This window comes from Portunus trituberculatus, chromosome 10, assembly GCF_017591435.1.
Source record: "Portunus trituberculatus isolate SZX2019 chromosome 10, ASM1759143v1, whole genome shotgun sequence".
Classification (NCBI taxonomy): domain Eukaryota; kingdom Metazoa; phylum Arthropoda; class Malacostraca; order Decapoda; family Portunidae; genus Portunus; species Portunus trituberculatus.
This window is the reverse complement of record NC_059264.1, coordinates 4731583-4746582: the sequence shown is the minus strand read 5'-3', so window position 1 is coordinate 4746582 and position 15000 is coordinate 4731583. Positions and strand designations below refer to the sequence as shown.

Here is a 15000-nt window from a genome sequence, read left to right as displayed (position 1 = left end):
CTACATATGAGAGACAGGTTAGTACACGAGGAGGAAGAGGGAAGAGGGGAGAGAGGGAAGGGATGAAGGGGGAAAGGTGTGCAGAGGATGGGGTGAAGTGATAGAAAGATAATGTTGTTGATAAGATTAATTGAGACAGAATAATAGAAGTAATAGCATGATGAGAGAAGAGATGTGTTTTGAAATGTGAAGGAAAGGAAGAGACAAGAGAGAGAGAGAGAGAGAGAGAGAGAGAGAGAGAGAGAGAGAGAGAGAGAGAGAGAGAGAGAGAGAGAGAGAGAAGAGACAAATTTGATGTTAGAACGTGTGTGTGTGTGTGTGTGTGTGTGTGTGTGTGTGTGTGTGTGTGTGTGTGTGTGTGTGTGTGTAAGAGAGAGAGAGAATTATAGTATTAACAGAACATAGATACAAAGAAATTTCTGTCTCTCTCTCTCTCTCTCTCTCTCTCTCTCTCTCTCTCTCTCTCTCTCTCTCTCTCTCTCTCTCTCTCTCTCTCTCTCTCTCTCTCTCTCTCTCTCTCTCTCTCTCTCTCTCTCTCTCTCTCTCTCTCTCTCTTTTTTTTTTTTTTTATTTAAACAAAACTTAATACAAAGGAACATGTACCCAAAGGCGCACTGTCGTGTGCTACCTATTCTAAGGGTACTACAATCTATTTCTCTACAATATTTACAAGACTTAAAAATAGATAATATACAAGATGGTCAGCATGTAAATGGAGCACTATTCGTTTCACTTCACTAGCACTATTCACGCACTGCACTACACTGAGTGTCACGTCACAAAGAGTGTCAGAGGAGTTGGCAGTGTCTGTCTCCACTTATGTGCCATCAGTTTGACACTGTGTGTTCATCTCCTGGACGTGAGGCACCGCGGCCGTGAACAAGTTCCACATCCTGGAGACGCGTCCTGCGAAGGTGCGTTGATGCTGACACCCGTGGGATCGCGGCACCTCTACGGCGTCACCACCATTGAGCACCGTTCTCGTGCTCCGTGCGGTGACTCTTAGAGGATGACGCAGCCCTGCCAGATGTGGCACTCTTTGCACCTGTGCCTTATGGAACACTACGATCGCCGCCACGTCTCTGCGGTGTTCCAGTGAATCAAGGGGACGCTCAGGCTCTGGGTGAGGTGGTAGTGCAGCATCTACTAGCCGTATGGCGCGGCGTTGGATGCTGTCCAGTCTCCTTCTGTGTGTGGCGGCACAGGACATCCAGGAGAGAGCTGCGTATTCAAGGTGGGGCCGCACCTGTGCCTTGTACAGCAGCAGTCTCCCTTCCTGTCGAGGAAACTGGCGATCCTTCTGAGAGCGGAGATCCTGTGAGAGGCTTTCTTGGCAATGGTTTTGACATGCCTGTCAAACCTCAGCCCTCGATCCACCTCCACTCCAAGTATCTTGACGTCATCTTGGAGTGGGAGAGCAGCAGCCAAAGACAACTTTCCTGCCATTGCTGCCATGGCGGCTGGGGACCGAGAGACAACCATTGCTTGTGTCTTCTCCGGCGCGAATGTCACTTGCCAGCGAGCACCCCACTCCTTTATCACTCGTAGCTGCTGATTGATGGCCTCAGCAGCCCGCCCACTGTCCTGGCGTGGATAGGTATAGGAGAGGTGCAGTCATCAGCATAGGCCATGACTCCTGGCAGTAGCTGGAGAAGATCATCCACGTAGATATTCCACAGGAGTGGGCCAAGAATTGAACCCTGTGGCACTGATGCCTCCACAGGCAGGGACTCAGATGTTTGCCCGTTGACAACCACCTTGAGGCTTCTGTCCTGCAGGTAATTTCCCAAGAGTCGTAGCAAGCCACCCTGGATGCCTTTAGCACGAAGCTTTTCTAGTAATCCGTTGTGCCATACTTTATCAAAAGCTCCTGCTATGTCCAAAGCAACCACTATAGTGTCCTTGCCGTCGTCGAGGGCGTCCTGCCAATGCCTGGTGAGAAGCATCATTAGGTCGGAGGTTGACCTTCCAGGTCTGAACCCAAACTGTTGGTCTGAGAGGAGGGCATTGTCCTTGAGATGGCTACACACCACCTCTGCCACGACCCTCTCAAACACTTTACCCACCACTGACAACAGGGATATGGGTCTGTAGTTTTTTGGGTCCGTCCTGGAGCTTTTTGTGTGCAGGAACTACTCGAGCCTCCTTCCACACTGAAGGCCAGACGTTTTCCCGTACACAAGTTGTGAAGACTTGGGTGAGAGGGGCAGCCAGTTCCTGGGAGCATCGCTTCAGCAGGTGCGGGCTGATGTCATCAGGGCCGGTGGCTTTCTGTGTGTCCAGCCCCGCAATAATCGCTTCACCTGCTGATGCGTCACCTCCACCATGGTGACAGTCTTCTCACATTGCTGGACCAGCTGAGGCGGTGGCTGCTGTGGATTCCCGACCTTCATTTTTCCAGCAAACAAGGAAGCCAGCAACTGTGCCCTCTCCTTACTGCTGGTGGCGACAGTACCGTCCTGCTTGCTGAGGGGAGGGATGGATTCTTGGTGGCCAGTTCCTTGTTTGTCCTTAACAAGAGACCACCAAGTTTTGTTTCCTACGCCAGTGCCACACAGTTTCCGGCGCAGGCTTTCCTCCCACTCTCTCTCTCTCTCTCTCTCTCTCTCTCTCTCTCTCTCTCTCTCTCTCTCTCTCTCTCTCTCTCTCTCTCTCTCTCATGTTTCATTGTTGCACCACACAACTCTTTGTCTCTGTCTCTTTTCTCTCTTTATCTCTCTTTATCTTTCTCCTTTTTTCCATTCCTTTGTACGCGTGTCTTAAATCCAGACTTGCGGTTTTCTCTCTCTCTCTCTCTCTCTCTCTCTCTCTCTCTCTCTCTCTCTCTCTCTCTCTCTCTCTCTCTCTCTCCATATTTCATTGTTTTTTCCATGTTTTTTTTATTTATTTCTTGTTATTTTCTTTTTTTTCAAGTTTTATTACATTTTTTCTATTTTTTTCCTCTCTTCTTTTTCTTCTTTTTCTTCTCCTTCTACTACTACTACTACTACTACTACTACTACTACTACTACTACTCCTTCTTCTCCTCCTCCTCCTCCTCCTCCTCCTCCTCCTCCTCCTCCTCCTCCTCCTCCTCCTCCTCAGCATCTCATCTCCACTCCTCTCATATTCACGCCTCATCTTCATCCTTCTTGGCACTCTCCCTCTTCTCTATTGCCTAATTTACTCATCTTTTCTATTTTTTCTTATTTTCTTTCTGTTATATAGTGCTTTCTTTTATTTTCTTATTTCCTCTTCTTTTCTTTTGTTTTCGTTCTTTGTCTTGTTTTCTTTTCATTCGTTTCTTCATTCGTTTATCATATTTATTATTTTGTTGTTTTTTTCATTATTTTCTATTTTTTTCATCTTTTCTCTCTGTAATTTTCTTTTTTTCTTATTTTTTTCTGCCTTCCTTTTCTTTTTCCTTCGTTTTTTTTTCCTTCTTTGTTATTTCCATTTTTTTTTCCTTCCCTTGAGTACTAATTTCTCTTATTTTTTTCCCTTCTTCCCTTTCTTTCCTCCATCTTTCCTTGTTTCCTTCACTCTCTTCATCATTTCTCATTTTCTTTCTTCCTGTCTTCCTTCCTTCATTCATTCCATTTAAATTTTAGGTCTTTTTCATTACTTCCATTTTATCCCTCCTTCCCCCTTCTCTCCTTCCCTACTGTCTTTGTTATCCCTCCTCCCACACACACACACACACACACACACACACACACACACACACACACACACACACACACACACACACACACACACACACACACACACACACACACACAGATTAAGCACTTGCATTTCAACATTTTCTCCTTTTTTTACTTGAAACAGACATCCCTGGTGTGTGTGTGTGTGTGTGTGTGTGTGTGTGTGATGTCTGCTTTGTTTTACCTCACATCTTATTATTTCCCTCCTAATAACACTAAAACGTTTGCACACACACACACACACACACACACACACACACACACACACACACACACACACACACACACACACACACACACACACACACACATACACGAGGCATTTCTCTTCTTTTTTTTTCTCTCTACTTTTTATATTTTTCCAGTTTTCCAGACCCTCCTGGTATGTCTTTGTCACATTCTCTCTCTCTCTCTCTCTCTCTCTCTCTCTCTCTCTCTCTCTCTCTCTCTCTCTCTCTCTCTCTCTCTCTCTCTCTCTCTCTCTTCTAACTTTTATCTCTTTTTTTCTCTCTCTCTCTTTGTGTTGGTGTTGATTTGTCTCCTTGTTTTCTTTCTCTTTGTGTTGGTGTTGATTTGTCTCCTTGTTTTTCTTTCCCTTCCTCCTCCTCCTCCTCCTCCTCCTCCTCCTCCTCCTCTTCTTCTTCGTCCTCTTCCTCTTTATTGTTCTGCTTTCTCTTCATCTCCTTATCATCTCATTTCCTTGTTATATGTTTTTCCTCCTCCTCCTCCTCCTCCTCCTCCTCCTCCTCCTCCTCCTCCTCCTCCTCCTCCTATCTCGGAAAGGTGAGTAGGTCTTCTCATGTTTCTTCTTTCTTATTTTCCCATTTTCTTTTCTTATCTTCCTAGTATTACCTTTCTCTTATCTCTCCTCCTTTCTTATCCTGTTCTCCTTCCCCCCTTTTTCTTTTCTCTTTATGACATGTTCCTAATTTTTCATGTTTTCTCTCTCTCTCTCTCTCTCTCTCTCTCTCTCTCTCTCTCTCTCTCTCTCTCTCTCTCTCTCTCTCTCTCTCTCTCTCGCTTTTGCTCTCAGTGATCCTCATAACGTCAATTTCTCCCATTATTCTCTCTTCCTCTACTCCTTTTAGCCATTATTCTTACCCTCCTTTCTTCTAACCTTGTTTCACCTTACCTCACAAAACCTTACCCTAACCTACCTCGTCTTACTTTACCTAACCTTGCTTTACCTTAACCTAACCTTACCATACCTTAGGGACTGAAATAGTGAAGACTCTGGCCATCAATCTTCCAACCTTCATAGACCCTTCCAAATGACGATGAATAAAATCTTACCCAACTTAAACTAACCAAACTTAACTTAATCTAACCTTACCTTACCTAATCCAACCTAACTTAACCTTACCTTACACAAATCTCAAAGTAAAAATGTGTCCCAGTACTGAATTCAGGGCCTAACCTCACCACACCCTCCCAGACAAGGCCCGGCCATCACCCTTGCCGCGGACGATGCCGAGGGCCCGCTATACAACTCATCCCTGTCCCTGCTGCCACCGCCCCCCGACGACCCGCGTTATGCCCCTGGCCAAGCTGACGAGGGCCTCACAGTGGGGGGAACGCCGGAGTACCTTGCATTGAGTGTCCTAAGTGTGCGTGGTGACTACTTCGATGGTACGTACCGCTGTGTGTGTGTGTGTGTGTGTGTGTGTGTGTGTGTGTTTCTATTCACCTGTTTATCTGTTTGTCTGTTCTTGTTTTCCTTTGTTTACCTGTTTTATTTATGTTTTTATCCGTCTTCCTGTCTGTCTATTTATTTCCACTTTTCTTTTCCTCTTTATTCTTTTGTTTATTTCCCGATTTGTCTGTCTACTTGTTTACCTGTGCATGTTAACTTCATTTTTCCCTTTTAGTCTATTTTTTCAATCTTTGTTTACCTAAGTACGTGTTTCCCTGTTTCCATGTCTATCTATTTATCTTTGTGTTTATCCTTGTTCATTTTTTTCTATCTTTATTTGCCTATTTTTTGTTTACGTCTGTTTTTTTTTTTGTCTGTTTACTTCTCCATCTGTTTATCTGCCTGTCTGTTTACCTGTCACCTTTACCTGTTTGTTTACTTCACCTGTATCTCTCTGTTTGTTTACCTGTTTACCTCTGTTTGTTTACCTGTTTGTTTACTTCACCTGTATCTCTCTGTTTGTTTACCTGTTTACCTGTTTATTTACCTGTCACCTTTACCTGTTTGTTCGTGTACCTGTTTACTTGTCTGTTTGTTTACCTCACCTCTACCTGTCTGTTTAGTTCGCCTCTATCTGTTTGTTTGTTTACTCACTTTTACCTTTCTGTTTGTTTACCTGTTTACCTGTTTGTTTACCTGTCACCTGTACCTATCTGTTTACCTGTTTACCTATCTGTTCCTTCACTCATCTCTACTTGCGTGTTTGTTTACCTTACCTGTTTACCTGTTTACCTGTTTACCTGTTTACCTGTCTCATTAGGGTGTCTGGATGACCTTAGGATCTCCGGCCACAGTCTCCCCCTCCCTCCCGCCGCCAACGCCTCCTCGTGGGGGGAAGTGCGGGGGTACCAGGGGGTGGAGAGGGGATGTGCCGCTCCCCCAGTGTGCGCCAATGTCACCTGTCCACCGCCCTTCACCTGTGTGGATACCTGGAAGAACTATCACTGTGGGTAAGTGTCGTGGTGGTGGTGGTGGTGGTGGTGGTGGTGGCGGTTGTGGTGGTGGTGGTGTAGCATTAGTAGTATGTATGTATATTTTTTTGTACTCATTCTCTATCTTTTTCTTTTTCTCTCTTTCTCTTTCTCTCTCTCTCTCTCTCTCTCTCTCTCTCTCTCTCTCTCTCTCTCTCTCTCTCTCTCTCTCTCTCTCTCTCTCTCTCTCTCTCCTAAAATTTTCAAACATTATTATTAAAACATCAAATTAAACAAAAACAAACAAAAAAAGAAAGAAACAACATACTACTCAAAATTCAACTTAAAAACAAAATTACGGAACTGAACCCAACCGAAACACAACCGAACACAACCGAACACAACCGAAACACAACCAAACACAACCAAACACAACCAAACACAACCAAACACAACCGAACCAAACCGAATTGAACCGAACTGAACCGAATTAACCGCTCTCCATTGCAGGTGCGGGGCGGGGCAGGTGCTGGCGAGGGGTGGCGGATCCTGTCAGCCCCTGGACCAGTGTGTGTATGGACCTTGTCTCAATGGAGGAACCTGTTACTCACCGCACTCAGGTAAAGAGAGAGAGAGAGAGAGAGAGAGAGAAATTTTGTTTTTCTCTCCCTCTGTCTTTGTTAATTATTTTTGTGTGTTTCTGTCTCTGGTTCTCTCTAATGCGTGTGTTCGTGTGTGTGTGTGTGTGTGTGTGTGTGTGTGTGTGTGTGTGTGTGTGTGTGTGTGTGTTTATTTGTTTGTGTCTATTTTTTTCTGTGTTTCTCTCTCTCTCTCTCTCTCTCTCTCTCTCTCTCTCTCTCTCTCTCTCTCTCTCTCTCTCTCTCTCTCTCTCTCTCTGCAGACAATAAAACGGTAAAAACATAATAAAATAGACTAATTAAGATAATACAGACATACGTACATACATACATACAGACAGACAGACAGACACTGATTACATATGTTTTTTTTATATATGTATATCTACTCTTCTATTTATATTCTCTCTAGTCATTTGTATCTTGTCTTTTTTCTCTCCTTCAATGGTTTATCTTCTTATCTCTGTACTTGACCAATATTCTCTTTTTTTTTTAATGTATGTTTTCTCTTCTATCCTCCTCCTTTCTTCTCATCCGTCTATCATTTATTTTTCCTCTCTCTGTTTCTCCTTTACTCCACCTCTCTCCCCTCTTTCATTCTACTATTCTCCTCTTTCCCTTCTCCTGTTTCTCCTTCACTCCATCTTTCTCCCCTCTTTCCCCTCTCATCCGTCTATCGTTTAGTTTTTCCTGTTTTTCTTCTTTACTCCATCTCTCTCCCCTCTTTCATTCTATCTCCTTTCCATCTCTCCCCTTTCATTTTCTTTCATCCCCTTTCTTTTCTCTTCATATCTATATTTTTCCCTTCATTCTATTCAATTTTACGACTTCATATCTAATAAAAAGTAGTGTCCGTCCTCACCTTCCTTAAACTCACACGAAAAATAGAAAAAAAACACTAAAAACTTTGTGAAAAAACGATTATCTTGCAAAATCTCGTGACGTCATATGATCCTCGCCCGCTGATTGGTCGAGAAAGAGACCTATTCCCCATTGGCTGAGCGGGCTGTCCTTCTGTCTCCCCATTGGCTGGTCTCCTCGTCATCGCTCATAGCTTGAATTACGAGAGAAAATGAGAAAATGAGAAAATCAGGATTCTTTATTATTTTTCTTCTTCCTATTCGAAAATGTTTGCTGATTCAGAGGAGGAGGAGGAGGAGGAGGAGGAGGAGGAAAAGGAAGGGGAGGAGAAAGAGGAGAAGGAGGAGAAAAAATATGCAAACGAGGTACTTTTCTGAGAGAGAGAGAGAGAGAGAGAGAGAGAGAGAGAGAGAGAGAGAGTTCCTTTCTTGTATGCCAAATGACGTGTTATGTTAAGAGAGAGAGAGAGAGAGAGAGAGAGAGAGAGAGAGAGAGAGAGAGAGAGAATTTAAGAATTTAAAAATTTATTCATTTTCATTTTTACAATGGTTATTCTTGACAAATAACTTATGGTTACTAAAAGTTATTACATGTCATACAATATGGTCAATGAAGTTTTGCCAGACCTACATTAACATATAGAAGAGACACACAATGCATCAGTGTTGAGTCAAATAAAACACAATGCAACAATGCTGAGCCAAGAAAAAAACATAAAAAGTGACAGGACATAGCTTATCACGGTCAGAAGTAAAATAACTACAATTAAAATGAGATAAAAAAACTAAAAATAATAAAATAGACATATATACGACTAGAGAAATTGCTTATCAAGTAAGAATTGTTTAAGACGTGATTTAAAGGTGAACAGGTACAGGTACAAGAGGGGGCAGGTACAAGAGGGGGCAGGATATTCCAAAGTGAAGGAGCAGTCACTTGGAAAGATTTAGTGGCAAGGCAGGTGTGACAGCAGGGTACGTGTGGGTGTTCAGTCTGCCTGGTGTTGACGTGGGCACTGCGAGTGTCACCAACACAGGCTAGTGAGCAACCAATCAGGGAGGTTATGCTTGATTGTCCTATATGTGAGTGTTAAGATCTCCAACTCATACTGGTGATTTATTTTCAGCCATTTCCATTCCTTTAAGAAGGGAGTAACGTGGCCACTCTTTGCAGCGCCACCGAGACAAACTTTGGATGCACAATTTTGAATGATTTGTACCCGTTTTACTTGAGTGATGTTGGCAGCTCCCCAGATGCTTATGCCGTAGTTTAAAATACTGAAAACTGATGATTGTACCTCATTATTCTTGTTGATTTATTAAAATTGTCTTTCGTTCTGTTAATGAACCTAATGATTCCAATTGCTTTTTTTTTATCAACTCTGTGATATGTGTGTCGAACAACAGGTGGTTATCAAAAAATATGCCAAAGTTCTTGACTGATGTGCTGGGAGGGATAACACTGTCTTCCACCATCAGATGGGTGTCGGGAGGAATCATTGATAAAAGCCTCCTACTTCCTACGAAAATGCATTGATTTTTTTTTTTTTTTTTCAGTATTAAGCATTAGACCATTTGCATTAAAATATAATTGAGCTAATTTGAGAGTATCTTCAGCTTTTTGTATAAGGTCTCTTAAGTTATTGATATTATTTGAAAGAATGATTTGAGTGTCATCTGCGTACTGAATGACGTCGCAGTTAGGGAGGAATGATGCAAGGTCGTTGACATAGATATTAAAGAGAATAGGGCCAAGAACAGACCCCTGAGGCACTCCGTATGAAATACTTGTCTTATCGGACATGATGCCATTAATTCGAACTGATTGAATTCTGTTGCCAAAATGAATCGACATTGCATTTAAGGCATTTTTTTTTTTTTAATATCGTGGCTAACGCTGTCACAGGCCTTTGATAAATCGCAGAGGGAGACAAGGGAGACTTTTTATTATCCATGTTGGAATATTTTTTTTTTGTAAGAGTTAAAAGAGCAGAGGTTGTAGATAGCTTTGGTCTGAAACCATGTTGGGTATTACTCAGTAATTGATCAGATTCTAGATGGTGAATCAACTGAAATGAAACTACTTTTTCAAGCACTTTGGAGAGGACTGGAAGAAGAAAAATGGGGTGATAGTTATTTGGGTCGTTTATATCACCCTTCTTTAGAATGGGTACCATGATTGCGTATTTCCATACTGCAGGAAAAATAGCTGTGACTATTGATGTATTAATGATGGTGGTTAAATAGGGAATAATCACAGGAAGAGAATCATTAAGGAATCTTAGTGGTATCCCGTCAGACCCACATGCGTCACTGTTGTTCCTACATGCAATGGTAAGGACTAAAGTTTGCCAGTCAGTTGGCTCGGGTCTGAACAGACAGTTGGGGTCAATATTATCAAGTGAATCTGTAGTTGGGAGGCGTGTGGAGTCACTTGAGTGAGCTCTCAAAAGTGCTTTTACCAACGTTAGCAAAGTAATCATTGAAAAGGTTGGCAGTCTGCATCATGGTTTGTTTATTGTCACAAATGATAGCCTGGTTATTTCTTTTATTATTAGGGATTAATTCATCAATGGTCTTCCAGATGAGTTTGCCATTGCCTTTGTTTTTGTCAAGCTTTTTATTGTAGTGTTCGGACTTAGAGTAGTGAATAGATCTTCTGACTTGACACTTTAAATCTTTAAAAGTATTTTCTAAGTATATATTGCTTCTGTCTTTTTTCTTGGCTTTCAAAGCAATGTTTTTTTGTTGTATCAAAGTTCTTAACTCTTCATTAAGCCATGGAGCAAAATGTCGTTTTAATTCCTTTGTCACTAAGGGTGCGCAAAAGTTGAGACATTTAAGGAAGACAGCGTTAAGAACCTCAACTTGAGTATTGACATTATCAGTAAAGTAAATGTTATCTAACGCCCTACTTTCTCACAATAATGCATCACAAAGCAAGTCTGATGAGTAGTTCTTCATTTCTCGGAAGGTTTTTGTTAATGGGAGCGTTTTAGGTTTGGCAATGTTAAGAGTGAGAGTCAACAAGTGATGGTGAGCTACGGGGCAAACAATAACATCATGGTCCACCACTAAGGCAGGATTATTGGTCACAATAACATCCAGAATTGTTGCCGACAGGGATGTAGTTCTTGTTGGCTTAGTTACTAACTGATTTAATTTTGCATTATTAATTACTTGTTCTATTTTGTTGTTTTTAGATAAAAGATTACAGTTAAAATCTCCCAGCACGTAAAAAGGCTTATTTCTAAGGTGTATATAGTTAAAATCATCTAAAATGTAGTCATAAGTGGGGAGTTAGCGTGCGGGTGACGGTACATGCAGCCACGTATTATAGAGGGTAATTTACTTTACGGTGTTGCACGGTAAGCCACAAGTCCTCAATCCCCTCGACTCGGTCAATATTTACATCAATTGCAGAGACTGTACAAGTATTCCTAACGTATAAGCATACGCCACCACCTCTACCTTTGTCACATCTATAAACATTGAAATTGGGTATATCAATATGCTTGTCTAAAACATCCTTGGTCAACCAGGTTTCACTTACACATAAAATGTCAGGCTGACGTTCATTCACTAAGAGACGAATTTCGTCGAGATTACATAAAGCACTTTGAGCATTGATATGTTCAATTTTTCAATTTATCTCTTTTTTCTGCGTAAGTGGCACTGTCTTCATGGCCGGACTCCTATGCGACAGGAAGCGGACACAACCTTTCTTTTTGACCAAGGTAACGGCAGTTACCACACCTCAGTCTGTGGTCAAAACGACAGTCGATGGTTGTACTCCCCACAGTTATAACAGCCATATCTCGGAGCTGTATGGTGAAGTGCGTAGCTCGAGACAGGCTGAGACTGTTTGCCAGTATCACGCCATTGAGAGAGAGAGAGAGAGAGAGAGAGAGAGAGAGAGAGAGTGGGAGAAACAGACAGACAGACAGACAGAATATCACACACACACACACTCACACACACACACACGCAATTTGTCCATATTTCCCTTCATTTCTCCCACTCATTCCCCCACTACTCTCATCTTTTACTCCCTCTCTCCCCCTCTCGCTCTCTCCCTTTCCCCCATTCCACCATCAGCAGCACAGTCAAAAGCCTCGCTAACGACCTAACAAGCTAATTGGTCCGTCTCTTTATGGCTTCCCCTCAACGTGTTAGCACCAGTTTCACACCTTCATAACACCAATAGTCTTTCCTACTCTTCATTTCCTACCCTTTTCACACACACACACACACACACACACACACACACACACACACACACACACACACACAGCCTCGGTCTCCTCACACACTTTCTCGGTCTTCTCTCTCTCTCTCTCTCTCTCTCTCTCTCTCTCTCTCTCTCTCTCTCTCTCTCTCTCTCTCTCTCTCTTGTTTTTTTCTATTTTTTTCTCCTATTCCGTTGTTTTGTTCATTCTTTTGTTCGTTGTTGTTTTTTTATTGTTTTCATCTCTTTGTTTTTCTTGTTTTTCATTATTTGTTTTTCATAATTCCTCTTTTCTCTTTCTTTTTTTTCTTTTCTTTTATTTCGTTTGTTTGTTTTTTTTATCTCTCGTTCTTCATGTTTTTTTTTTTGTTTGTTTTTTTTCATCCTTCATTATTCATGTTTTGTACTGTTCATCTTTTTTTATATTTATTTTTCCATCTTTCTTTACTCTCTTATTATCATTTTCTTTTTCGTCTCCCTCTCTATTTATCAGTTTTCTCCTCTCTCCCTTTTCTCTTCCCATCCGTCTATCGTTTTTCCTCTCTCTCTCTCTCTCTCTCTCTCTCTCTCTCTCTCTCTCTCTCTCTCTCTCTCTCTCTCTCTCTCTCTCAATTTGCTATTTCTCTTATTTCTGTTGTCTTTACTCCTATCTTTATCTTATTTCTCCTGTTTTCCCTTCTCGTCTTCTTGCTTCTCTCTTCCAGTCATCTCTTTCAATCTTATTTCTCTTCTTTATCCTTTTTTATCAATTTTCTCCCATCTCCATATTCATCTTTTTCTCCCTCCTATTTTGTTTTTCTTCGTTGTCTATCTTTCTTTAGCATATTTCTCTCCTCTCTTTTATCTACTTTTTCTACCATGTCTCCTCTTCCTTCTCCCTTTCTCTCTCTCTCTCTCTCTCTTGTTTTCTTATCATCTTTTTCTTTCAATTTTGTTTTATCTCTCTGTTCTATTTTTATTATTTCTTTTTTTTATTTTCCCTTTTTCGTTTTTATCTCAATCGTCATTTTTATTCAGTTTCGTCTGTTTTTCCACACATACCATCTTTTCATTCTCGCTTTCCTTTTCTTTTTATTTCATTCATCCTTTTTTTTCAACTTTTCATCAACAACAACAACAACAACAACAAGAACAGAAAGAAAAGGAGGAGGAGGAGGAGGAGGAGGAGAAAAACCAAAAGGAGAATTTAGAGATAGGTGAAGAAGAAGACCTAGAGGAACAAGAACAAGAAGAACAAGAACAAGAACAAGAAGAGGAGGAAATGTAAAGAAGAAAGAAGAAGAAGAAGAAGAGGAGGAGGAGGAGGAGGAGGAGGAGGAGGAGGAGGAGGAGGAGGAGGAGGAGGAAGAGAGGCACGACTAGGTGTACTGGTGGTTCTAGAGATCACATTTATAAACTTTTCCTCATCTCTCTCTCTCTCTCTCTCTCTCTCTCTCTCTCTCTCTCTCTCTCTCTCTCTGTCTCTTCTTTTTTTTATGGTCCACACCTTGGCGAGTTTCCAGTGTGATTTCCATTTTCCTTTTTTTTGTTTTCTTTTTTTTTATCTATTTTCTTGTTTGTTTGTCCTTTCTTCTTCTTTCCTTCCTATCTCTTGTTTTTATTGCGTGTTGTTATTTATTTCTTTCTTTTCTTTTATATTCTCTTCTCTCTTTCCTTTTCCAATTTGTCATTCATTTTTCCTCTTTTTCATTTTTTTCTATTTTTTTCCTTCCCCTTTTCCTCTTTTCCTTTCTTTTCCTTAAACTTTTCCTTTTCTCATTCATCCCCTAGTTACTCTTACATCTCTTTCCCTTCGCCTCATATCCTCTCTCTCTCTCTCTCTCTCTCTCTCTCTCTCTCTCTCTCTCTCTCTCTCTCTCTCTCTCTCTCTCTCTCTCTCTCTTTCTCTTTCCTTCCCTCACTCCCCACTAGTAAAACATTCCCTTATCTCTCCATCTTTCTTTCTCCTTCCTCCTCTCTCTCTCTCTCTCTCTCTCTCTCTCTCCTCTCTCTCCTCCCTTCTACCTCTTCTCTTCTACCTTCCACCTTCCTTCCACACAAAAAATACCTCTACCACGCCTTCCTCTTTTTCAAGTCATTAGTCCTTCATCCACCCGCTCTCCCCCCCCTACCCACCACTTCTCTCTTCCTCTCTTTTTCCTTTCCTCCTCTTCCCCTCGTCTTTATTCTGGCTCTCTGGGTAAGGAGGGGACGGTGTGAGGGGAAGGGTAAGAGGGGGTGAAGTTAGGTCACAAAATTGAGGGAAATGGTTGAGAAACGTTGGCTAGAAAAACGTTTGTAAATAGAGACGTTTTTTGATTGAACGTTGTTGTGTGTGTGTGTGTGTTTTTTTTTTATTAATTTGTTCAGGTGTGTGTGTGTGTGTGTGTGTGTGTGTGTGTGTGTGTGTGTGTGTGTGTTGGTATGTGCACGGTAAGGTAATATTTGGTAGGGTTTGCAGGAGAGAGAGAGAGAGAGAGAGAGAGAGAAGAAGAAAAGAAATACGAAAACAGATGTGAGGGAGAAAAGTTTGTGTATAGAAGAAAATAAGAAAAGAGGAGGAGGAGGAGGAGAACGAGGAGTACAAGGAGGAGGAGGAGGAGGAGGAGGAGAAGCAGCAGCAGGAGGAGGAGGTAATTAGTGCGAAAAGGGAAGGAAGGAGAAGGAAAATCTGATGGCAAGGAGGAGGAGGAGGAGGAGGAGGAGGAGCAGGAGGACGGAAAAGAAGATTTCGACAAGGAGGTGGAAGAGGAGAAGGAAGAAAACACTCGATAAACATAACTAACAGAGAGAGAGAGAGAGAGAGAGAGAGAGAGAGAGAGAGAGAGAGAGAGAGAGAGAGAGAGAGAGAGAGAGAGCACAAATGAGAAAGATAAAATGAAAATCACTGAACGGAAATAAAAATTGAGAAGAGGAAGAGGAGAAGGAGGAGGAGGAGGAGAAGGAGGAGGAGGAGGAGGAGGAGGAGGAGGAGGAGGAGGAGGAGGAGGAGGAGGAGGAGGAGA

The 15000-nt window shown here is 42.0% G+C and overlaps 1 pseudogene; it reads left to right on the top strand.

Annotated features, from left to right (window-relative positions):
• The window catches only part of LOC123501848, a 363959-nt pseudogene that overhangs the window by 336775 nt on the left and 12184 nt on the right, over nt 1-15000 (top strand).